Source organism: Diaphorina citri, unplaced genomic scaffold (assembly GCF_000475195.1).
Source record: "Diaphorina citri unplaced genomic scaffold, Diaci psyllid genome assembly version 1.1 scaffold837, whole genome shotgun sequence".
NCBI lineage: Eukaryota > Metazoa > Arthropoda > Insecta > Hemiptera > Psyllidae > Diaphorina > Diaphorina citri.
In genome coordinates, this window is record NW_007378269.1 from 69361 (window position 1) to 96322 (window position 26962).

A 26962-nucleotide genomic window follows, 5' to 3' on the forward strand; every position below is an offset into this window, starting at 1 on the left:
CCCTATGGTAGGGCGCAATCTTCGTTTAGTTTGTCAGTCGTTGTTCATTGCTTGTGAGTCGTCAACAACTTCTCATTTTCAGTGAGAAATATGATTTCTGTATAATAGCGCAATAATTGTTCCAATAGTGGCACGGTGTGAGAGCGATCTCACTTTCCTTCGCGATCTTACTTTCTAACCATCCGGACCAGAATCCAATGAGTTGGATAGTCCACGTTCTTGGAAACCTTGTGAGTCGTGTTTTATCTACAAGTGAGACGGGTTTTTCAAAGTGTTTTTTGAAAATAAACTCGAATTAACAACTGCTTGGTTGTTTTGATTAAATACTTCTTTAACTTGCTTCATAAGGTAAAATATAGAAAAAAATAATCAAACTATTACTGTTTAATTCTAAATAATGTTTAATTTTAAATTGAGATTCGCCGGTTCTTGTTGACTTTCCAGTAAGTCGACATCAACTTTTTTTTTAATTTTTTAATAATTATTCAATTTTCAAGTACATATTGCCAATAACTTGTGATCTCTTTTTATTATTATTATTTTCTGATCTTATTCCCATTTTATTTTGTTTACAATTCTTTAGTATTAGTAGTTAGTAGGTATCTATAAATCACATTAGAAATCTCATTGACAGCAATTTTATTATAATTTTATAATGTAGCATTTGCCAACCATTATCTGTCCACTAAGTACTGGTCCTTTATGCTGCGTCCACATAGTCGATGGTCGTCGATCGACGAGATGAATCTATGTTGTTGAGGCAGTGTGGACGGTTTCAGTTGTCATCGATTGACGGCCGTCGACGGATATGTGTGGACAGTGGACACAGCTTATAATCTGCTCCTTTGAGGGTATTCAAATTGGTCTGGGTATTTTTGGTTCCCAATTAATATGTATTCTAAAATAATCGAGCTATATGTACATACAGCTGATCTTTTCTCAGAATAACGCATATCCTGTAAAGGGAAAATTTCCACCCTAAAATAGTTATCAAGATATTTTAAGCCCTTTGAGGGTATTCAAATTGGTTTGGGTATTTTTGGTTCCCAATAAATACATATGTATTCTAAAATAATCGAGCTATGTGTACATACAGCTGATCTTTTCTCAGAATAACGCATATCCTGTAAAGGGAAAATTTCCACCCTAAAATAGTTATCAAGATATTTTAAGATCCTTCTTAGTGCGTCCTATCCCTTCGGTCATCTTGATCTTGACATTTTCAATAGAACTATAAATGTCTGGCCTTTTCCAAAGATATAAAGCAGCAGCAACAACAACACCAACAACAACAACAACAACAACAACAACAACAACAACAACAACAACAACAACAACAACAACAACAACCAACAACAAAAACACCAACAACAACAACAACAACAACAACAACAACAACAACAACAACAACAACAACAACAACAACAACAACAAGCTTTGAAAATTCTCAACCTAATAGGAACCGACTATAGGCACCTCCAGTTCAATTCCTAGCTCGAATGGTATTGACTTGACCTTTTCAATTTGTACAAATACACTATTATAGATCCAATATTTTTGCACACACGCAAATAACCGGAATGCCAATAGCGGTTTTCGCCCACTCTGAGATAACTGAGCTCAGTTTGGCTACTGATAACTACAGATGAAGAGACAGTCGCCAAACCCACAGAGTTGCTGATAGGGAAATGCTAATCTGAAACAAGGAAGAGAGATTATGAACATTGGCATTTGGCGAAGGATGACATTTTCTCTAATGGAAGAATGCATTCAGTCTATTTCAGTCCAATGTTTCTCGAAAATTTATCTCAGTCGGTAGTGCCAAAAGCGGGTCACATTTCAGCGGCTTTTAGTACGATTTATTTTTGAAAATTGTATCTTCTTGAGATATTGAGGGGTTAAAGCGATGAAGAGACTTTTGAGTCCTATGCTGGCAGTATAAAAAAGTTCTATGCCAACTTGCGTTCGTGTTTTATCCATCTATCTTTTCTTGTCCAAACACCTAATCTAGAGTCTCAAATGATACTGTACCTCCAAGGACACTGTTATCCTATCGCACCAAAAACATGAAGGGTGCGTTTCCGTAGAGTGGAGTGAGAGGAAACGCCCCATAAGTAACACTACCCACAGAATTTTATTTTTGGGTTCGTCAACATTGTACAATTCCTTGTTCACCCTCTCAACAATCGAGCAAGGATTTTCATCATAAACCTCTCTGCCAGTAGCTATAACCTTGGTTTTCCACCCCACTCGCATACATATTTTATTCCCAAACATTGACTGTTCACACACACAATCTCCTATTCTTACCCTAGTTTTTACGACTTTTAACGGCCCCCTTTCCTATGCGTTATCGCTCACTAATGAAAACATGGGAAATTAATTATGGATATAACTTTTGTTATCAATCAATACATTTCGTTTCCTACTCTCCTGTTTTTCGCTGGAACTTATTGTGGATATAACTTTTGTTATCAATCAATACATTTCGTTTCCTACTCTCCTGTTTTTCGCTGGAACAGTGCGTCAGAGTCGTGCAAGCAGTACTGATATTAGGGGATTCAACTGCTGGAGTTGGAAGACCTTCAAATCCTTTTCTAGCAGGCTAAACATGGACTCCCCTCCTTCAATACTACACCACTGCGAAAGGGAAAACAAAGGACAACATACTGAGGATGTAGGGGATTATGATAAGATCCCCCATTTATCAAAAGTCCTTTAACACAATGATGAAAATTAAAATTGACACAATACTCCTCTATATAGTCTCTTGTGTATAGTACTATTTTAATAGTATTTGTTTTTAGTGCCAATATGTGTCCATTTATCAGATTCATTCAATCATAGCTGTTTGGTGTTGGTATCAGATTCGTCTAATGGTGGACGTTGTAAGGCCATTGTAAAAACACCCTCTCTTGGCTCTCACAGGAGTCTCACTTCTAAGAACAGCTGATCTATTGTCCTATACAGACTTCACAGAGTTCGCATGCAATTCCATTTGTTTTTAGTGCCAATATGTGTCCATTTATCAGATTTATTCAATCATAGCTGTTTGGTGTTGCTATCAGATTCGTCCAATGGTGACGTTGTAAGGCCATTGTAAAAACACCCTCTCTTGGCTCTCACAGGAGTCTCACTTCTAAGAACAGCTGATCTATATTGTCCTCTACAGACTTCACAGAGTTCGCATTCAATTCCATTCAGTATTGGATCGTAAAAGATTCAAAGATAGTACCGTGCTAAGTACCGGATACACGATGAATTAGCCGGATACACGATGAATTAGCCGGATATCTTTTTTTAGGCTCCCCGCGGGGACACGGGGAGGGGGCTATTTTGTTGATTTCTGATCAAAGATTGCGAGTTCCGCCGATTTTATCGGTGGATATAGGCATAGAGTATAGAGAGTACAATAGGCATAGAGTATACCTAGAGAGTACAATGTGGAGGTTATTACCGAAACTTGTTTATAAGAGCTCATTATAATAAAGAAAGAGTGATTCATCGTAATCGCTAAGAAAAAGAGTGAAAATCATGAGAAACTTGAGGGAATGAAGAAAAATGTAAAGAAATAGGTACCTACCTGTGTATACGTAGGTATAAAAATGTAAAGCAAAACCTTACCGTTCAGTAATAATTATAGGAATACTTACCTAACGGTGCATAGGAAATTGAATGTTGGATGCCTAATGAAGCTACTGATAAGGGAATCTAGTGATGAAGAAACTAATCAGGAAGAAATGATACGAATATACGTGGGGCAAACATACGAATGTAAAGGTGATGCAGGTTGCTTGGTATGCGAGCTCCATCACCTTTGATCCAACCACCTTGACTTTGAATCAGACAAATAGACATCATTAACTCTTTGCTAGTTACAGATAACGTGTTGGTAGTGCATCTACCTTGTACGGGAACGAGAATGTTGGTAGTGCATCTACCTTGTAAACGCTAGGCCGCGGGTTCGATTCCCGCCCGGGGCGGATTTTATCCTGATGGGATAATGTTCGTTCTCGGAACGGCTGGCTTTCTTCTATCCTGTCTTCCTTCTCTCTTCGATTTCGGGACGATAAGACCATAGCAGTTACAGTTCCCTCTGTCAAACCTCTTAAGAAAAAAAAAATGTCTTTGTATTGGGGGTTGAGTGGACTAGAACACATCACATGCCTTCAGGCACACTCCATTTGCAAAGGGTCTTGGTTCACCTTGTCCTTTTTTATAAGCTTACCCATCTTTTGGGGCTGTTGTCCTTACACCTAAGCCTCAGAGTAGACTTTTTGCGTATGGACTACCTTGGCCTTAGAATGAATTTAATTTTAATAAATCATTTACGAGTACTACTCTCTAGCTCATCAGCTTTCCGTAAAGAATTCCTCATGATGTCATGTATTCAGAAACCTACTAGAATTTCAACCCACACTAGTTCTGAGTCTATTTGAGAATCTGGATGACATTGGATGATTGGTTTGGTCACGGATTTAGTTGGTAATGAAATTGTTTGGAACAATTGATTCACTTCGCTACCTGGATCTGGATTAGTAGACAGATTATTGCTGGTTTGTTTTCAAGATTTATCTCAAGTGGCTTGTCTCAGTGCTTCTATTATGTGATCTGTAGATTTATAAAGGACAACATACTGAGGATGTAGGAGATTATGATAAGATCCCCCATTTATCAAAAGTCCTTTAACACAATGATGAAAATTAAAATTGACACAATACTCCTCTATATAGTCTCTTGTGTATAGTACTATTTTAATAGTATTTGTTTTTAGTGCCAATATGTGTCCATTTATCAGATTTATTCAATCATAGCTGTTTGGTGTTGCTATCAGATTCGTCCAATGGTGACGTTGTAAGGCCATTGTAAAAACACCCTCTCTTGGCTCTCACAGGAGTCTCACTTCTAAGAACAGCTGATCTATATTGTCCTCTACAGACTTCACAGAGTTCGCATTCAATTCCATTCAGTATTGGATCGTAAAAGATTTAAAGATAGTACCGTGCTAAGTACCGGATACACGATGTATTAGCCGGATATCTGTTTTTAGGCTCCCCGCGGGGACACGGGGAGGGGGCTATTTTGTTGATTTCATGATTTCTGATCAAAGATTGCGAGTTCCGCCGATTTTATCGGTGGATATAGGCATGGAGTATATAGAGAGTACAATAGGCATAGGGCATAGAGCATACCTAGAGAGTACAATGTGGAGGTTATTACCGAAACTTATTTATAAGAGCTCATTATAATAAAGAAAGAGTTATTTTATTCATCGTAATCGCTAAGAAAAAGAGTGAAAATCATGAGAAACTTGAGGGAATGAAAGAAAAATGTAAAGAAATAGGTACCTACCTGTGTATACGTAGGTATAAAATGGTAAAGCAAAACCTTACCGTTCAGTAATAATTATAGGAATACTTACCTAACGGTGCATAGGAAATTGAATGTTGGATGCCTAATGAAGCTACTGATAAGGGAATCTAGTGATAAAGAAACTAAGTAATCAGGAAGAAATGATACGAATATACGTGTGGCCAACATACGAATGTAAAGGTGATGCAGGTTGCTTGGTATGCGAGCTCCATCACCTTTGATCCAACCACCTTGACTTTGAATCGGACAAATAGACATCATTAACTCTTTGCTAGTTACAGATAACGTTGTTGTAAAGTCGATAATGTCTTTGTATTGGGGGTCGAGTGGACTAGAACACATCACATGCCTTCAGGCACACTCCATTTGCAAAGGGTCTTGGTTCACCTTGTCCTTTTTTATAAGCTTACCCATCTTTTGGGGCTGTTGTCCTTACACCTAAGCCTCAGAGTAGACTTTTTGCGTATGGACTACCTTGGCCTTAGGATAAATCAAAATCATTTACTACTCTCTAGCTCATCAGCTTTCCGTAAAGAATTCCTCATGATGTCATGTATTCAGAAACCTACTAGAATACTAGAATTTCAACCCACACTAGTTCTGAGTCTATCTGAGAATCTGGATGACATTGGATGATTGGTTTGGTCACGGATTTAGTTGGTAATGAAATTGTTTGGAACAATTGATTCACTTCGCTACCTGGATCTGGATTAGTAGACAGATTATTGCTGGTTTGTTTTCAAGATTTATCTCAAGTGGCTTGTCTCAGTGCTTCTATTATGTGATCTGTAGATTTAAATAATTTAAGTGTGGGAGGCGAGAGATGATGCAGTTGTTTTCGCGCATTTCTTCTGTTCGAAGAATGGATTTTAATCCGTGTGAATTGTCAGGTCACGTCTCGCCAAATGAAATCATCTACAAGTAGGTCTTCTAAGCAGATTCTCTATTCTACTCTATATTATTGCTATCCAATTATCTGATTTGTTTTACTAGAAATAACCATGTCGATTGTAGTCAATATCTTTTAGAAGGTCCTAGATCAATATGACCATGCACATTTTGATGTTCAAACCTAAAGCCTTTGTTATAAATCCTGAGAGGTGGTTTTTCCATGATTTCCCGTTCTCACAACGAGATGTTGATCTTCATTTTCGTCTTCCATTCACGTCAACTTTCTTCGTGATTCAACAACTTCTCATTTTCAGTGAGAAATATGATTTCTGTATAATAGCGCAATAATTGTTCCAATAGTGGCACGGTGTGAGAGCGATCTCACTTTCCTTCGCGATCTTACTTTCTAACCATCCGGACCAGAATCCAATGAGTTGGATAGTCCACGTTCTTGGAAACCTAAACGTTTTGACCTAAATCTTGAATCGCTCATGAACCGAACGTGTGTCTTGTGTCACCATTCTCTTTCCTCTCACCTCGGCATGGGAGGTGTTTCACTGAAACTTCCGGGAGATTTCACTCGCTTCTAGCCAGTTTTCTGTATTTATAGCTCTTTTTTTCCTACTAATGATAAGGGTTTCCCCTCTTCTTTTGTCCGTGTCATAGTAAAACCGCTCTAATGACTGTGGAAAATTCAAGATGTTGAGAAAATTTCGTTTTGAAAATTTGCATCGAGTCTTGAACTCCAATCAGATTTCGTGGGATTGTGGGAAATCCAGTATCATCATCTTGGGCAATTCTTCTTTGCCCTCTTCTTTGCCCCATGTCACGATCATGATTAGTGTTTCCCCTGGGCTGATCTGGCCAAACCCTCCCGCCACTGATTACATGGGCATCCGACTCTTCCCAACCCAAAATAACTCAACAAGAAGACACGCTAGAGATTTTTCCATTATTCTCGCTCAACCTGTTATTACATATGAACTCGAACTTGGTGAGAACTCAGATATCATGATGCTGTGTGAATAGACTATGGAGTCCGCCCAACATTCTGACTTGTGGATCGAGCAGGGGTATGTTTAAACTGTGGCATGACATTCAAGATTTTGATTGTAGTGGAAAAAGAGAATATGTTTGAAAATAATGAGAACCAACAGAAATCCGAGCTTCGTTCGATGCATTCTGAGATTTTTTAGATTCCTCCGGTAATTGAGGGCTGTTGGTATTTTACTTTTTTTTCCACGAGAGATCATGTAAGATCATCGACTATATTGTTGTTTCTTACAAAAATCCAGAATATATCGCGGTTCAAAATGTACCAAAACTGACAATTTTACACCACCCCTACCCAAAATGGTCCTACATCCACAAATGAAGCCGCTTCCAAAGTTTGCCATTCTCAATAAAATAATAATTATTATTATTATTATTATTATTATTTCCAAGAAAACTAGATTTTATTTTTAAAATGGTTTATAATAATGCATCCTGGGATCGGGATCGTTGGGTAAAAAATATGCTAGATGTTGATGAAATGTTTAGTAAAGCTAAAGAACTAAATCCTTGTACAGCCTCCAGCATCAGTTGATCTGATATGAACTTGGCTCTCTGTGATCTCGTAATAGGCCAGGTAAAACCTAACCACTTGAAATGAAGATGCTGACAATTTGTTAGCGGAGAGCAATGATTTGAATGGAATCTCACACACTAGGTCTTACCTGTGTTACCATTGTTAACTAAGGCTAAAAACAGAGTGGAGAGCAAAGAGGATAGATCTTTTTGCTCTCAGTTCTATGTGCTATGCTGACTGCTCCACTGCGTTTTCAGCCTAACTTTGTGTGAATGGGCTCTGTGTCTGATCTTCAGAATTCTTCCTAACTGATCTTCCCCAAATTTTGCTTTCCCCACTACCCAATTATGCTACCAGACCTGAACTGACTTTGCACGATTTACTTTGTTTTTGAACTGAAGAATAGAATACGTAATGTAAACAGTTTACAACATATGGGTATAAAGTATATATGCAAATACGGTGTTGGTAGTAGTTATTACTACACTACTGAAAATAATTTTAAGTATTCGGATTATTATTGAAATATTATGATCCATAAATACTACTTAAAAGTTCAAGAACCAGTCCCAAGTCTTCTTCAGAAGTAGATAGATTATAGATGGTTATATTCAGTGTTCAGACATGGTAACTTGAAATTGTAAACTTTGAATGTAAATATTGGATGTCATAGAACTTGTTATTCGTGTTTTTCATTGAATTTAATTTTAACTATCCCACTCTTGACTAATCCCACATGCTTATAAATATAATATAGGTATGCTAGGAACCCCCACATTTTGTTAATATTAGAACATGCGCTATGTAAAAGAGGTTTTCTGCAGGTGATGTGTTTTTTGTTTTAGTGGATTAGTCTCATTTTCTAAAAATGTTCCCAATTTACACGAACTGAAAGACGCATTTAACCTAGATTTCAGACGACTCCTGAAAATCTATAACCAGATAGGTTAGCATGATAGACACGCCAAAGTGTTCGTTAAACCGTGGTAAAGTAGTGTAAGTAGATCATAAAACGCGGGTCGTAAAAAAAACGTAAACGAAACAAACTCTACTTACTCTAAATGAAATGGAAAGAGAAGATACTTACGGATGCATACTGGGTTACTCTTTGTCTGAAATTAATAGCATTGCCGGTGGAGAAAACATCAAGCGCGCCGGGAGGCGCGCGAACGTCAAGAGTTCGCAGCACCGCCCGGCCTATATTAACACGAAACAGAATTTCAGCGCTTGTTTACAACAGATACATTCTTAGGCCAGCCATTCACTATCAGGTAGATCTGAGAGGAGGACCTTTTCAGCCGTGAGTGGCTGGCCTTAGAACGTCCCTACAAACCTTTTGGAAAAGCCCAATCGTAGAAATTGTCGTCCTATCTTGGCGCAAGTAATGTGCTTGCGTCCATACTGAAGCACGTTTCACACAGCTGTCCGTATTACAATGATGGTTATCCTCTAGTGTGCCATTATCCAGACGTACATTGTTGATCCGTTCAATTTCGATAACAATGCCCGCTCAGTTGAGCATCTCATCAAAGCTAACAATACTCAATTTGAGCCAATATGATTCAACACTTGACACTCCTGTAGGCCTCGTGATTCGCCATACAGGGTCCTTGGCGAAACTATGTGAATGGACCATGTGTGAATGGACTCTGTGTATGATCTTCAGAATTCTTCCTAACTGATCTTCCCCAAATTTTGCTTATGCTACCAGACCTGAACTGACTTTGCACGATTTACTTTGTTTTTGAACTGAAGAATAGAATACGTAATGTAAACAGTTTACAACAGATACATTCTTAGGCCAGCCATTCACTATCAGGTAGATCTGAGAGGAGGACCTTTTCAGCCGTGAGTGGCTGGCCTTAGAACGTCCCTACAAACCTTTTGGAAAAGCCCAATCGTAGAAATTGTCGTCCTATCTTGGCGCAAGTAATGTGCTTGCGTCCATACTGAAGCACGTTTCACACAGCTGTCCGTATTACAATGATGGTTATCCTCTAGTGTGCCATTATCCAGACGTACATTGTTGATCCGTTCAATTTCGATAACAATGCCCGCTCAGTTGAGCATCTCATCAAAGCTAACAATACTCAATTTGAGCCAATATGATTCAACACTTGACACTCCTGTAGGCCTCGTGATTCGCCATACAGGGTCCTTGGCGAAAAATTTATCTCCCACGGAGTCGATGTCTTTGGCTAAGTGGATCTCGATTCGTTTGTCGATATTTTGTGCAGTTTTCGATTTTGTGGTTTCCACTAATCTTAACAATTCTGCGATTCTATGCTTCTGAGGAGGGAATAAAAATTTGAATATTGTGGTTATCGTTTTTGATTCGTCTTGGAGTTTGTCAGGGAGGGCAATTTCGAAATGGAAGACAATTTCCCTGATTTTTCAAAGACCTTTCTCGGGCGATTCCTTAGGTGTTAGACACATTTCTCCGACACCAAATTTGATCATATTTACGGTGATAAATTGGTGAGCATGTTGAGGATGAACATCGTCCCGACGCAACGATTTGATATGCAAAAGGTCTCCGAAGATGAGATATGTGGCTTTAGTGCCCGAGTAAGCCATTACTTTGCTACATGCAAACCAATCTGAGCCATAATGAGTACTAATAGAACCTAATGGTCTTGTCTGGTCAGAACAATCACTATACTTCTACATAAACCGGTTGCCTGGGGCATAATTTTGGGGCAGGTACTCTTCTCTTACTGAGGCTCATTACATTTAATGCGTGCCCTTCAGAGGTTCCACTTCTGGCGCCCTAAACTCAACGCTTCAGCATTGTAGCATCCTTGAAAAAAGTTATCTCTTCTTCAACACAACACTTTACAAACCAACAGAATACTCTGGGAGTATTCGAAAAAAGTGGAGATGGGAGGTATAATGACAGCTATGCTATGTGTAAGTGTGAGGCTGTTGGAATACGATTTCAAAATCCGTTTATGCTCATGCGATCAATAATCCGCGGAGGCATAAGTATGCATGAAGTACTTTACAGCCAATGTACATCATCAAATCATCATACTCGTACATCCACAGAATCAGAAAACGTTTTTCGCAAGTCCCTGTAACTCTGTAGCGCTGATGTGCTTGTACATACTTGCCTGAGAATTGAGATTGATTTTACAGCATTTACCTATTGATCGGTAGTATATGAATATCTTTACATACGGAGTATATTAGTACATCGACATAGCGGGCATACTGTCGTTAGTGTATTGTAGAGGCAGGCAAGAATGGGGAAAATTCAGTCCCAAGCATCGTCGCATTATGTGAGAGCTCTCTTTTTAATTAACGTCAAGTAGACGTGATGTTCTGGCGACGGGCCAAGTTCATTGTACAGAGAAATAGGTAACAGTTTTTCCTCCCGAGTCCAATCTTGGCTGTAGATGTGCCTATTTGTCTCGCATTTATATTGGTATGCCTTGTACGTTGCTATTTATCTAGTGATAACGATAAGATATGTCACTGCTATTTATCTAGTGATAACGATAAGATATGTCACTAGTCACTACGTATGCAATCGTTTAGCTTGCTGACTGATGGTTTTCATCCGGAGTCGAATGCTCACTGATGAAATCGAACAGTTTGTATTCTATGCTTCGCATGAGATGTTTTCCTCCTCCTGGTTAACTCAAGAGATGAAGCGTTTAAGGTGCATTCTCCCCTAAAATCTTTCCGTGGGACAATCAGCTCGAGTACTAACTACTACAGCAATATTCTCGTCAAATCGTATCGTACGGAAAGTTTTTGAATATCGGTGAAACTATTTTTTGCCATGAGACAAAGAGTGAGAGATCTATGACCAATTGACCACATGAACGCCTTACAGACAAAGTCTTAGGAAGGCCAGAGTTGGGACCGAGTCGCCCGCGCTTCTATGGTTAGTCATCCCACTTTGGTCAAAGTCTCGCCTATATTTAAAGTCGCTAGAAGTGCCACCTCCACTTGGAATTACCTTGACGAATCATTCAAACCCGTTAAGTACACCGGTCTGTCGAGATAAATCAAGCTTACACGACAGCTAATCATAATTCAGTGGCCACTTAGGCATTGTTTGACTTCAGTTACCACTCACCATTTGTTGCAAGATTAGGTACATTGTTTGCTGTGATAACTTTTTTGTCATTGTGTGCCTATTACTTGTGTCTACACAGTAAATATACAACGTTAGTAATTCAGTGCTTGGACCGATGCCATTTCATTCATTTGAACTCGTTAGCAGTCGTTACATTGAGTTTGGTATTCACCAGAGCAGAGGAGCAGATCTTGGGAAAAACTTTCGTTGTCCCCGATGTTTCAATGTTTTGTCACACCTTTGAATCAAGGCCCGGGGATAGCAGCTTGACTCCATACACAAAAAGCCCACTCCGAGGCTTAGGTGTAGGGGCAAACAACCCTAAAGGATGAAGAATACCCGATGTACAAATAGTTACGTCAAGTAATATGATAAAGGTTTAGGTTAAATATCAGATCAAGGTATAAATGTATCATACTGAAGACCAGCTGTTATCAACGCGTGCCGGGTGTCTGGAGTTCCCCTCGATATTTCCAACTCAACAATCTGTGAACGAAACTCTCAGCTGATTCTCACCTGGCTACCACAAAGTGCTTCTAATATCCCGCCCTACGTTTCAGGTACCGGAGGAATATTTGAACCTACTGAACTAGAAAACAAATGGTTCAAACGTTTTGTGTTCGGGTTGTACCAAGTTATCAAACAAGTCTCTTAAAGGAATATTAGCAGCAGACGGCGCGGTACGGAATCTTATGTCTAATTACGAAAACTTTAAACGGATAAGGATTATGTATCTGGTCCAAAATCAAAACTCCTAGGCCAAAAAAATGTTCAGAGTTTAGAAACTAGCTTTTGCACTGGTACTGACTTTGTTTTGGAATTTCTCCAAAACTCCAGTAGATGACTACTTTATCATATAACCAGCATAAATACACCCCTTTTATCAGATCATATTCCCTAACGGTAGCACCCTGACTTTAATGACCCAGCCCAGTTTGTCTCGGGTCCTTGACATTTGACACGAGATTGGAAATGGTACAAAGTTATAACAAATGCAACTGTGTGCAACTTGATCTCGGGATCACAATAGCTAATGGCTTAATTTTGGTAGACACCCTATTGTTTCACTGTAGAACTTTGCAGGAACTCTTACAACTTACAGCGCTACAACTGCTAATGGTATAGTTCAGTCATTTGTAATGAATTTGCTTATTATTTCACTGTAGAACTTTGCAGGAACTTTTGGAAAAGTATTTAAAGAGGAAAACATCCTGCAAATAGTGCCAATCCAAACACAATTCTCCATCATACATATATGCCATCTAATGAGATTGAGTGGTTTCCTATGCCTGCATATTTACTTATGTACACATATTATGCTATTGCAGTATGGATAAAATAGTATGAACTTATAATGCATAGGTATCTAGGATGTTCATATGATGATCTACGTATATTACATGAGGGACTTGGCTTCACCTTATGAACAGCTCTACCATGCTTTAACACCTCAAGAATTACAAGGTGCATGTTGATTTACTGATTGGCAGGGTCGTTTTCAGCGGGGCCCCATTTGCCCTGGGGAAGGGGGGCCCAGAACCAGCTGGTTTTCCCCCGAAACTTAAAATGCAATGTAAGTAGGTCCACTAGTACATTGGCATGTCTTGAGATTAAAAATAATGATAATAATAAAATAACAATAAGTTTAAAAGTATAAACCCATGTACAATATTTTGTACCTACATGTTTGCCAAAAATGGACCCCGATCAGTGTAGAGACCCCAAAGTCGTATAAGCTTAACCCATCCTTTAGGACTGTTTGCCCCTACACCTAAGCCTCAAAGTGGCCTTTTTGTGTATGAATTTATTGAAAATATTGTTGCGAGGGTTCACTTTTTTGGAGCCTGCTTTTAGAACGGGCCTGCTGATCAGGGAATAAGCATCAACACATCTCACGGCTTGTGAATAAGGAGGATCTTCTTAGCCGATAGCCCCGTTGGAACGGGCCTGCTGATTAGGTTATAAGCATTAACACATCTCACGGATTGTAAATAAGGAGAATCTTCTTTAGCGATAACACCGCAACACCTTCAGGTTCTTCCTAGCGATTAGACACAAGGGTCATGGAGGATGAAGTGCCATAGGTCAGTGATGCTTCTTCATAGAGAGTGCTAAGATGTTGAAGTTGTGTGGCCAGTGTGGTTTACAAGACGTAACTCCTAGTCCCATTGTTTTAATACACAGTTAGTCACCTTTACTTGATAACACTTCAATACGTAATTGATACCTAGGGGTTTTTTTTTAAGATGTTTGAGAGAGGAGACTGTAACTGCTAAGGTCTTATCGTCCGGAAAGCGAAGAGAGTTGGAAGGATCTTAAGGAGAAAACCAGCCGGTCCGAAAACGAACCTTGTCTGTTTGAGATAAAATCTGCCCCGGACGGGAATCAAACCCGCGACCTAGCGCTTACAGACGCGCTACCCTCCAAGCTAACTAGGCTGGCTGATACCTACGTTGCCCCACGTCATGGGTCCTAAGGAGACCCGCCCCTTTTTCTGTATGAGTTGAATCTGTTGAATGAATCACTAGTTCAAGCTCTTGAAAATGAAAGATTTTTTGAACTCTATGTTCTCCCATGAACCCACCGCTCCCCGCATTGGAAGTCGACTACGATAACCACTGAACCATATCTTGGTTTGCCAAAGGCAAATCATCAGCTTGAAGGCAGAGTTGTGAAATTTGAGAACTGGACTGAGTAAACTTATCTTACGTTTTGTGGCCAATTTGTTGAAACTTTTTTTTAGGTGGTTTGATTTTTTTTTTTTTTTTTTTTTTTTTTTTTTTTGGGTTTTTTTTATTTTAAAAAAATCATATCAAAGAATTAAATTGTGGTTTTTTAGAGGAAAAAAAGTAAAGTCATTTATTTAACTCAAACATAGCTCACGTTTTTTTTCCCCCTATTGAAATACTCTATGTTTACAAAATGACTAAACTCTATAGTTTAGTAGAGTCTAAACTAAACGATAAAAAACCAATCAATCCATCAATCAAAAAAGAACTTGCATTTTACTTAATATTGAAGGTTCACAGCTCACAGCTTGATTAGTATTAGGCTCTGATACTTGCTAAGACCAAAATTCCAGATTATGTACAATTTGTACTTCATTGAATATCCTTACGAAAAAGAAAGGGGAAAAACTTGGTGTAGGTACTTAGATAATTAGGCGACCCTCATTCAACTCGATTGTAGCTTGGAAACCACCCTCAACTCAATTGTAAAATGAACAAAATTATTTTCAATGGTTTGGTCCGACCATACAGCCAAAGTGCGAAACTCATGTTCATTCTGGCGATCGCTTCAGCTATCCTCAGGCATGCTACGGTTTCTCGGCATACCATAGTATGCCATAGAGCCACAAGACATTCGATATACCGAGGTGTCACCTAGGGTCAAGGTAACACTCTGGAGTATGAGAAAGAGTCTTGCAATGTACAAGACGTGTCGGATTAGCCTGTGAAATATCGACCGGCGCGATCACTTCTATATACAGGGTGTTCATCAAATAATAATTTAGTTAAACTTAATCTAAAAGAACCAGTTTTCGGTGTTCATAATTTTATTTTAAAAAAGTCATATCAAAGAATTAAATTGTGGTTTTTTGGAGGAAAAAAAAGTAAAGTCATTTACTTATTCTCAAACATGGCTCACGTTTTTTTCCCCTATTGAAATACTCTATGTTTACAAAATGACTAAACTCTATAGTTTAGTAGAGTCTAAACTAAACGATAAAAAAACCAATCAATCCGTCAATCAAAAAAGAACTTGCATTTTCCTTAATATTGAAGGTTCACAGTTTATGGGGTAGCATGTCATTATCGTACGAAGGAAAAGAAGTTGAGCGGTTCATACTTAACCACAATGACTTGAACCTACTTAACACTGGTGAAGCCACTCACTTCAATCTTTCCGTTAAACTTACTTTATCATTGACACTCGTATGTTGAATCACTTCTATATACAGGGTGTTCATCAAATAATAATTTAGTTAAACTTACTTTATCATTGACACTTATATGTTGAATCACTTCTATATACAGGGTGTTCATCAAATAATGATTTAGTTAAACTTACTTTATCATTGACACTTGTATATTGAATCACTTCTATATACAGGGTGTTCATCAAATAATGATTTAGTTAAACTTACTTTATCATTGACACTCGTTGCCATGTTGAAAGCCCGGAAGAGGTTAGGTAGTAGAACAGCCGCGGGCCGCGGTAGACTTTGAAGATCCAATGAATGGAGATCCCTTTGCGCGTATGTGGTTGGCATTCAGATACCATTCCCGCCCGGCCCTGATTTTATCCTAAACAGATGAGGTTCTTTCTCGAATCTTCTGTCTTCCTTCTCTGATCTTAAGAAGCTTATCCATTACTTGAGTTTTCAGCAAATCTTCAATCAGTCTCTCCGCAGCCAAGTGGACCGTGATGCAGAGGGCAGCCAAAAACACCCTTTATGATACACATATCAGCCAAAAGCGGTCCTTAATTCCTTATCAGCCCATGACACGGCCATCATTCGTCCAAAACCACACCTTACTCAACGTTACTTAACAACAGTGTATTTCAGTTCCCACGGTCAATATTTCCACCTTTATGGGACCTAGTTAAAACAGATGAAATCATCAACTTTATGTTTAGTGTAGTAAATAAAAAATTATAATCTTTAATTAAGGTCTTATTACCAATATTCCCTGCACAATAGACCCCTTCAGTGATGATGTCAGAAAACAAGATGGCGTCAAGTGCGTAGAGTAAACAAACATTTGTTTACATCTGCGTGCCTGTGTTTTCCCATAAGAAAATTTTCACGTTTGAAAAATTGGTTTTTCCTCCTTGTTTCCGGATACCTTTCTCGGGCGATTCCTTAGGTGTTAGACACATTTCTCCGACACCAAATTTGATCATATTTACGGTGATAAATTGGTGAGCATGTTGAGGATGAACATCGTCCCGACGCAACGATTTGATATGCCGCTCATGAACCGAACGTGTGTCTTGTGTCACCATTCTCTTTCCTCTCACCTCGGCATGGGAGGTGTTTCACTGAAACTTCCGGGAGATAATACTTACCTAACGGTGCATAGGAAATTGAATGTATACGCTTGGATGCCTAATGAAGCTACTGATAAGGGAATCTAGTGATAAAGAAACTAAGTAATCAGGAAGAAATGATACGAATATACGTGTGGCCAACATACGAATGTAAAGGTGATGCAGGTTGCTTGGTATGCGAGCTCCATCACCTTTGATCCAACCACCTTGACTTTGAATCGGACAAAAGTCACTACGTATGCAATTGTTTAGCTTGCTGACTGATGGTTTTCATCCGGAGTCGAATGCTCACTGATGAAATCGAACAGTTTGTAAGTTTGTATTCTATGCTTCGCATGAGATGTTTTCCTCCTCTTGCTTAACTCAAGAGATGAAGCGTTTAAGGTGCATTCTTCCCTAAAATCTTTCCGTGGGACAATCAGCTCGAGTACTAACTACTACAGCAATATTCTCGTAAAATCTTATCGTACGGAAAGTTTTTGAATATCGGTGAATCTATTTTTTGCCATGAGACAAAGAGTGAGAGATCTATGACCAATTGACCACATGAACGCCTTACAGACAAAGTCTTAGGAAGGCCAGAGTTGGGACCGAGTCGCCCGCGCTTCTATGGTTAGTCATCCCACTTTGGTCAGAGTCTCGCCTATGTTTAAACTCGCTAGAAGTGCCACCTCCACTTGGAAATTACCTTGACGAATCATTCAAACCCGTTAAGTACACCGGTCTGTCGAGATAAATCAAGCTTACACGACACCTAATCATAATTCAGTGGCCACTTAGGCATTGTTTGACTTCAGTTACCACTCACCATTTGTTGCAAGATTAGGCACCTACATTGTTTGCTGTGATAACTTTTTTGTCATTGTGTGCCTATTACTTGTGTCTACACAGTAAATATACAACGTTAGGAATTCAGTGCTTGGACCGATGCCATTTCATTCATTTGAACTCGTTAGCAGTCGTTACACCGAGTTTGGTATTCACCAGAGCAGAGGAGCAGATCTTGGGAAAAACTTTCGTTGTCCCCGATGTTTCAATGTTTTGTCACACCTTTGAATCAATGCCCGGGGATAGCAGCTTGACTCCAAACACAAAAAGCCCACTCCGAGGCTTAGGTGTAGGGGCAAACAACCCTAAAGGATGGGTTAAGCTACCACGAATCTACACCTTCGAAGAATACCCGATGTACAAATAGTTACGCCAAGTAATATGATAAAGGTTTAGGTTAATATATGATATCGGATCAAGGTATAAATGTATCATACTGAAGACCAGCTGTTATCAACGCGTGCCGGGTGTCTTGAGTTCCCCTCGATATTTCCAACACAACAATCTGTGAACGAAACTCTCAGCTGATTCTCACCTGGCTATACCACAAAGTGCTTCTAATATCCCGCCCTACGTCTCAGGTACCGGATGAATATTTGAACCTACTGAACTAGAAAACAAATGGTTCAAACGTTTTGTGTTCGGGTTGTACCAAGTTATCAAACAAGTCTCTAAGGAATATTAGCAGCAGACGGCGCGGTACGGAATCTTATGTCTAATTACGAAAACTTAAAACGGATAAGGATTATGTATCTGGTCCAAAATCAAAACTCCTAGGCCAAAAAATGTTCAGAGTTTAGAAACTGGCTTTTGCACTGACTTTGTTTTGGGATTTCTCCAAAACTCCAGTAGATGACTACTTTATCAGATAACCAGCATAAATACACCCCTTTTATCAGATCATATTCCCTAACAGTAGCACCCTGACTTTAATGACCCAGCCCAGTTTGTCTCGGGTCCTTGCCATTTGACACGAGATTGGAAATGGTACAAAGTTATAACAAATGCAACTGTGTGCAACTTGATCTCGGGATCACAATAGCTAATGGCTTATGCTGGACTATTATTTTTATCAGCAGATAGAATCTAGATTACTAGCAAACCTTTCAAATCCCCAAAGACTTGGAAAACAATAATGGGCTATTATTTTTATCAGCAGATAGAATCTAGATTACTAGCAAACCTTTCAAATCCCCAAAGACTTGGAAAACAATAATGGGCTATTCCGAGAGATTTTGTGAAAGTATGCACTAGATCAGCGATTTCCAACTAGCGGCCCGCGGGCCTTGTGCGGCCCGCGAAGTACCTGCCTACGTAGCATGGTGCCCGCATACACATGAGGAAATCCCTGTAATAGATGTAGTACCACGTCAAAATACAGCTTCCTAACATGCACATCCGGAAAATTATTCCAAAATGATCTGATCCTACTGAATGCTCCTTGGTACTGATACCAAGGCACTGCATTTCTGTCAGTCCTCCTGAATCCCCAGGTGCTTCTAATAAGCGTTCTGGTAACCACAACTTGAACTCACCGTCTCATCTTGTGGTAGTACAGAACTACAGAGCCAATTGCTTTTCATTACGAGTACTTACACTGGCTCGAGGTTTTCGAGTACTTGTACCATTTCTACCGTTTTCTTTTAGAGGACTTATACCATTTCTATTGTTTTCTTTCTCGTCTTCATTTGGTAGGATTTTAATTCGAGGGGAGTCCAAGTAAATACTCACTCTGGAGAAAATTATAGTCAAGTTTTGAAATGCACGTTACAGCACATGTTCCCACGCAAATTTCAATGAGCTTTTTACTCTCACAAAAATGGTCATTGACATTGCAATCATTTTGTCTTTTTGTATATGCTTGAGATTAGGTCATAGGATATTTTTTATCAATTTTGTTTTTTTATCATCAACTCGGACTTTCTTATAGTAGGTACATCATTTGCATTGCATTGCACGATGCTTTGCAAACACGTCCAAACTAGTGCAACGCACATCAAAAATACTCACACTGGAGAAAATTATAGTCAAGTTTTGAAATGCACGTTACAGCACATGCTCCCACGCAAATTTCAATGAGCTTTTTACTCTCTCAAAAATGGTCATTGACATTGCATTCATTTTGTCTTTTTGTATATGCTTGAGATTAGGTCATAGGATATTTTTTATCAATTTTGTTTTTTTATCATCAACTCGGACTTTCTTATTCAAAAAACTTTGCTGCAACTTTCTCAAACACGTCCAAACTAACGAATTTCATTGCATTGCACGGTCTGTAACCCATACTGTTCTTGAGAATCTTGGGATATTGTTATTATAACAAGAGCATGAATACTTGGTAAAACTCTAATATTGTGTTGAAAAATTTAACAAACTACAGGGGCAACACGGAAACATGCAGAAGCAATTTTCTACATGATTCTGCTCGACTTTCAAACGAAGCTTTGTTTCGGACTTTCTTTCACAGAACTCAAATCGAAAGAATTGTGCCCACTCAGCATGAACGTATCAACTTTGGCATAATTCATTTTTTATCCAATCTCGAAATCGAAAAGAAATATGTGGATTTAGTGGCAATTTATTGTTGACATGATCATGTAGTTTTTTTATGATTAGAAGATTATTACATTTACTGCCCAAGTCTAAACCCATTAATGTTCATGGGCATAAAGTATAAATGCAAATACGGTGTTGGTAGTAGTTATTACTAAACTACTGAACATAATTTTAAGTATTCGGATTATTATTGAAATATTATGATCCATAAATACTACTTAAAAGTTTAAGAACCAGTCTCAAGTCTTCTTCAGAAGTAGATAGATGATAGATGGTTATATTCAGTGTTCAGACATGGTAACTTGAAATTGTAAACTTTGAATGTAAATATTGGATATCATAGAACTTGTTATTCGTGTTTTTCATTGAATTTAATTTTAACTATCCCACTCTTGACTAATCCCACATGCTTATAAATATAATATAACACCAAATTTGATCATATTTACGGTGATAAATTGGTGAGCATGTTGAGGATGAACATCCGTCCCGACGCAACGATTTGATATGCAAAAGGTCTCCGAAGACGAGATATGTGGCTTTAGTGCCCGAGTAAACCATTACTTTGCTACATGCAAACCAATCTGAGCCATAATGAGTACTAATAGAACCTAATGGTCTTGTCTGGTCAGAACAATCACTATACTTGGCGAAAAATTTATCTCCCACGGAGTCGATGTCTTTGGCTAAGTGGATCTCGATTCGTTTGTCGATATTTTGTGCAGTTTTCGATTTTGTGGTTTCCACTAATCTTAACAATTCTGCGATTCTATACTTCTGAGGAGGGAATAAAAATTTGAATATTGTGGTTATCGTTTTTGATTCGTCTTGGAGTTTGTCAGGGAGGGCAATTTCGAAATGGAAGACAATTTCCCTGATTTTTCAAAGACCTTTCTCGGGCGATTCCTTAGGTGTTAGACACATTTCTCCGACACCAAATTTGATCATATTTACGGTGATAAATTGGTGAGCATGTTGAGGATGAACATCGTCCCGACGCAACGATTTGATATGCAAAAGGTCTCCGAAGATGAGATATGTGGCTTTAGTGCCCGAGTAAGCCATTACTTTGCTACATGCAAACCAATCTGAGCCATAATGAGTACTAATAGAACCTAATGGTCTTGTCTGGTCAGAACAATCACTATACTTCTACATAAACCGGTTGCCTGGGGCATAATTTTGGGGCAGGTACTCTTCTCTTACTGAGGCTCATTACATTTAATGCGTGCCCTTCAGAGGTTCCACTTCTGGCGCCCTAAACTCAACGCTTCAGCATTGTAGCATCCTTGAAAAAAGTTATCTCTTCTTCAACACAACACTTTACAAACCAACAGAATACTCTGGGAGTATTCGAAAAAAGTGGAGATGGGAGGTATAATGACAGCTATGCTATGTGTAAGTGTGAGGCTGTTGGAATACGATTTCAAAATCAACAAAATACTTTACAAACCAACAGAATACTCTTGGAGTATTCGAAAAAAGTGGAGATGGGAGGTATAATGACAGCTTTGCTACTCGTATATGTGTAAGTGTGAGGCTGTTGGAATACGATTTCAAAATCCGTTTATGCTCATGCGATCAATAATCCGCGGAGGCATAAGTATGCATGAAGTACTTTACAGCCAATGTACATCATCAAATCATCATACTCGTACATCCACAGAATCAGAAAACGTTTTTCGCAAGTCCCTGTAACTCTGTAGCGCTGATGTGCTTGTACATACTTGCCTGAGAATTGAGATTGATTTTACAGCATATACCTATTGATCGGTAGTATATGAATATCTTTACATACGGAGTAGGTATATTAGTACATCGACATAGCGGGCATACTGTCGTTAGTGTATTGTAGAGGCAGGCAAGAATGGGGAAAATTCAGTCCCAAGCATCGCATTATGTGAGAGCTCTCTTTTTAATTAACGTCAAGTAGACGTGGTGTTCTGGCGACTGGCCAAGTTCATTGTACAGAGAAATAGGTAACAGTTTTTCCTCCCGAGTCCAATCTTGGCTGTAGATGTGCCTATTTGTCTCGCATTTGTCAATAATCCGCGGAGGCATAAGTATGCATGAAGTACTTTACAGCCAATGTACATCATCAAATCATCGTACATCCACAGAATCAGAAAACGTTTTTTGCAAGTCCCTGTAACTCTGTAGCGCTGATGTGCTTGTACATACTTGCCTGAGAATTGAGATTGATTTTACAGCATTTACCTATTGATCGGTAGTATATGAATATCTTTACATACGGAGTATATTAGTACATCGACATAGCGGGCATACTGTCGTTAGTGTATTGTAGAGGCAGGCAAGAATGGGGAAAATTCAGTCCCAAGCATCGTCGCATTATGTGAGAGCTCTCTTTTTAATTAACGTCAAGTAGACGTGATGTTCTGGCGACGGGCCAAGTTCATTGTACAGAGAAATAGGTAACAGTTTTTCCTCCCGAGTCCAATCTTGGCTGTAGATGTGCCTATTTGTCTCGCATTTATATTGGTATGCCTTGTACGTTGCTATTTATCTAGTGATAACGATAAGATATGTCACTAGTCACTACGTATGCAATCGTTTAGCTTGCTGACTGATGGTTTTCATCCGGAGTCGAATGCTCACTGATGAAATCGAACAGTTTGTAAGTTTGTATTCTATGCTTCGCATGAGATGTTTTCCTCCTCTTGCTTAACTCAAGAGATGAAGCGTTTAAGGTGCATTCTTCCCTAAAATCTTTCCGTGGGACAATCAGCTCGAGTACTAACTACTACAGCAATATTCTCGTCAAATCGTATCGTACGGAAAGTTTTTGAATATCGGTGAAACTATTTTTTGCCATGAGACAAAGAGTGAGAGATCTATGACCAATTGACCACATGAACGCCTTACAGACAAAGTCTTAGGAAGGCCAGAGTTGGGACCGAGTCGCCCGCGCTTCTATGGTTAGTCATCCCACTTTGGTCAAAGTCTCGCCTATATTTAAAGTCGCTAGAAGTGCCACCTCCACTTGGAATTACCTTGACGAATCATTCAAACCCGTTAAGTACACCGGTCTGTCGAGATAAATCAAGCTTACACGACAGCTAATCATAATTCAGTGGCCACTTAGGCATTGTTTGACTTCAGTTACCACTCACCATTTGTTGCAAGATTAGGTACATTGTTTGCTGTGATAACTTTTTTGTCATTGTGTGCCTATTACTTGTGTCTACACAGTAAATATACAACGTTAGTAATTCAGTGCTTGGACCGATGCCATTTCATTCATTTGAACTCGTTAGCAGTCGTTACATTGAGTTTGGTATTCACCAGAGCAGAGGAGCAGATCTTGGGAAAAACTTTCGTTGTCCCCGATGTTTCAATGTTTTGTCACACCTTTGAATCAAGGCCCGGGGATAGCAGCTTGACTCCATACACAAAAAGCCCACTCCGAGGCTTAGGTGTAGGGGCAAACAACCCTAAAGGATGAAGAATACCCGATGTACAAATAGTTACGTCAAGTAATATGATAAAGGTTTAGGTTAAATATCAGATCAAGGTATAAATGTATCATACTGAAGACCAGCTGTTATCAACGCGTGCCGGGTGTCTGGAGTTCCCCTCGATATTTCCAACTCAACAATCTGTGAACGAAACTCGAACCTTTTTACATAAACAGACAGACAATCATGTTCAATTTAATTTTATTTCCCGTAGTAACCACCTTTACGTCTTTAGAAACTCTCTTCCTTTGGGCAAATTTATGGGTTGCATTCACAGTAAACCAAAAGTTTCTCAGCTTTTGCACATCATAATTTCCAACTTGTATGATTTGCCTCAGAGATTGATTCGGTTCAGTTGTTGTTTTGATTGGTTTGAGTTGTGTGGAGAGGGAGAGTTTTTCGCAGGATAGGTCCACACTCAAGCGCAGAAATATAGTATTTTTTCGTTTTTGCGAACACTTCAACCTTCAACCCTTCACTATCCATATTTTTTATTGACAAACACATTTCTGAAGCAATTCGCTAAAGTCTGTCGTCTTCGCGGTGTAACCCAAACATCATAAAACACTCCGTTATCAAAGAAAATATGTACCGATGTGGGCCAAGTTCCAAAAATGGTTGCATTCACAGTAAACCAAAAGTTTCTCAGCTTTTGCACATCATAATTTCCAAGTTGTATGATTTGCCTCAGAGTTTGATTCAGTTCAGTTGTTGTTTTGATTGGTTTGAGTTGTGTGGAGAGGGAGAGTTTTTCGTAGGATAGGTCCACACTCAAGCGCAGAAATATAGTATTTTTGCGTTTTTGCGAACACTTCAAACTTCAACCCTTCACTATCCATATTTTTTATTGACAAACATATTTCTGAAGCAATTCGCTAAAGTCTGTCGGTAGCTCCCTGACTGCTAATGACCCAGCCCAGTTTGTCTCGGGTCCTTGACATTTGACACGAGATTGGAAATGGTTCAAAGTTATAACAAATGCAACTGTGTGCAACTTGATCTCGGGATCACAATAGCTAATGGCTTGCCGTGGTATCAGATACCCTTCGCCAGGCCATTATGCAAATCTATAAGCAAGACTGAAACTATCAGTGAAAGAATGACACCGTGTTCTCAATATCTAAATTGACAGTAAATACCCCTTTGTAATGACTCTGAACGGTTCAAATTGCCAATAAACAAGACACAGTTTGAAATTCTCGTAAGCAGTTCAACTCGTGAGTATTTACTCGTACTTCTAATAGTGTGTTCACGACACTTAATTGTCACAATATGAGTAGCTAAAGTAGCGTGATGGGGGTCAAAAAAATTGACCCATCCGTCCCTATTCTGACGACAACACATGACGTGTAAAACATTGATCACATTCACTACCTGACTGATGTGCTGGACAATTATTTTTATCAGCAGATAGAATCTAGATTACTAGCAAACCTTTCAAATCCCCAAAGACTTGGGAAACAATAATGGGCTATTCCGAGAGATTTTGTGAAAGTATGTACTAGATTAGCGATTTCCAACTAGCGGCCCGCGGGCCTTGTGCGGCCCGCGAAGTACCTGCCTACGTAGCATGGTGCCCGCATACACATGAGTTGGAAATCCCTGTAATAGATGTAGCACCACATCAAAATACAGCTTCCTAACATGCACATCTGGAAAATTATTCCAAAATGATCTGATCCTACTGAATGCTCCTTGGTACTGATACAATGGCACTGCATTTCTGTCAGTCCTCCTGAATCCCCAGGTGCTTCTAATAAGCGTTCTGGTAACCACAACTTGCACTCACCGTCTCATCTTGTGGTAGTACAGAACTACAGAGCCAATTGCTTTTCATTACGAGTACTTACACTTACACTGGCTCGAGGTTTTCGAGTACTTGTACCATTTCTACCGTTTTCTTTTAGAGGACTTGTACCATTTCTATTGTTTTCTTTCTCGTCTTCATTTGGTAGGATTTTAATTCGAGGGGAGCCCAAGTAGGTAAATACTCACTCTGGAGAAAATTATAGTCAAGTTTTGAAATGCACGGTACAGCACATGCTCCCACGCAAATTTCAATGAGCTTTTTACTCTCTCAAAAATGGTCATTGACATTGCAATCATTGCATTCATTTTGTCTTTTTGTATATGCTTGAGATTAGGTCATAGGATATTTTTTATCAATTTTGTTTTTTATCATCAACTCGGACTTTCTTTCACATAACTCAAATCGAAGGAATTGTGCCCACTCAGCATAAACTTATCAACTTGGGCATAATTCATTTTTTATCCAATCTCGAAAAGAAATGTGTGGATTTAGTGGCAATTTATTGTTGACATGATCATGTAGTTTTTTTATGATTAGAAGATTATTACATTTACTGCCCAAGTCTAAACGGTTCAGTTGTTGTTTTGATTGGTTTGAGTTGTGTTTAGAGGGAGAGTTTTTCTCAGGATAGGTCCATACTTAAGCGCAGAAATACAGTATTTTTGCGTTTTTGCGAACACTTCCAACCCTTCACTATCCATATTTTTTTATTGACAAACACATTTCTGAAGCAATTCGCTAATGTCTGTCGTCTTCGCGGTGTAACCCAAACATCATAAAACACTCCGTTATCAAAGAAAATATGTACCGATGTGGGCCAAGTTCCAAAAAATCTCCACAATAACCGTGTTTTTGAAATATTTACTCACAAAATATCTTCTCTTTTTTTATCGTGTTGTTAACTAGTGTGTTTTTATGCATTTTTGTTGCAAATAACGCGAAATAATTTTGTCTTTCTCTCTGGCAGGTCTGTATTTAAAATTTTCGAGATTATTTCTAGAGTTACCTAGTTTACTTACGTATCATATGAAAGGTATTAGGTTAGTACATAGATACGAGTTCCTAATTTGTGTGATTTTATTTACCTTGCAGTTTCTTTCAAAAGTTTCTTCCGTGCTACTTCCTATTTCTAAAGGAATAAAAGATAATTAAGGAATCAGCAGACTAATTAAATCAATTAATTTGATATAAAAAAAAATCAAGTTCTTTTTACTTTCTGATATCTCATAAAAAGTAATGCACAACAGCATCTCAAGTTAATGAAATTCGCATTAATTCATGTGCAATGTGAAGTGAACGTTCGCAATCAAACCTGT

At 38.8% G+C, this 26962-nt stretch overlaps 1 protein-coding gene and 1 long non-coding RNA gene across 2 annotated transcripts in view; both read left to right on the forward strand.

Moving 5' to 3' along the window:
* The window catches only part of LOC103512436 (rhotekin), a gene marked incomplete in the record, with an annotated part of 111960 nt that overhangs the window by 40463 nt on the left and 44535 nt on the right, over positions 1-26962 (forward strand).
* Positions 228-26950, forward strand: LOC113468764. Its single transcript, XR_003392401.1, has 2 exons — positions 228-348; positions 26739-26950. It is a non-coding gene; the product is annotated as an uncharacterized LOC113468764 (long non-coding RNA).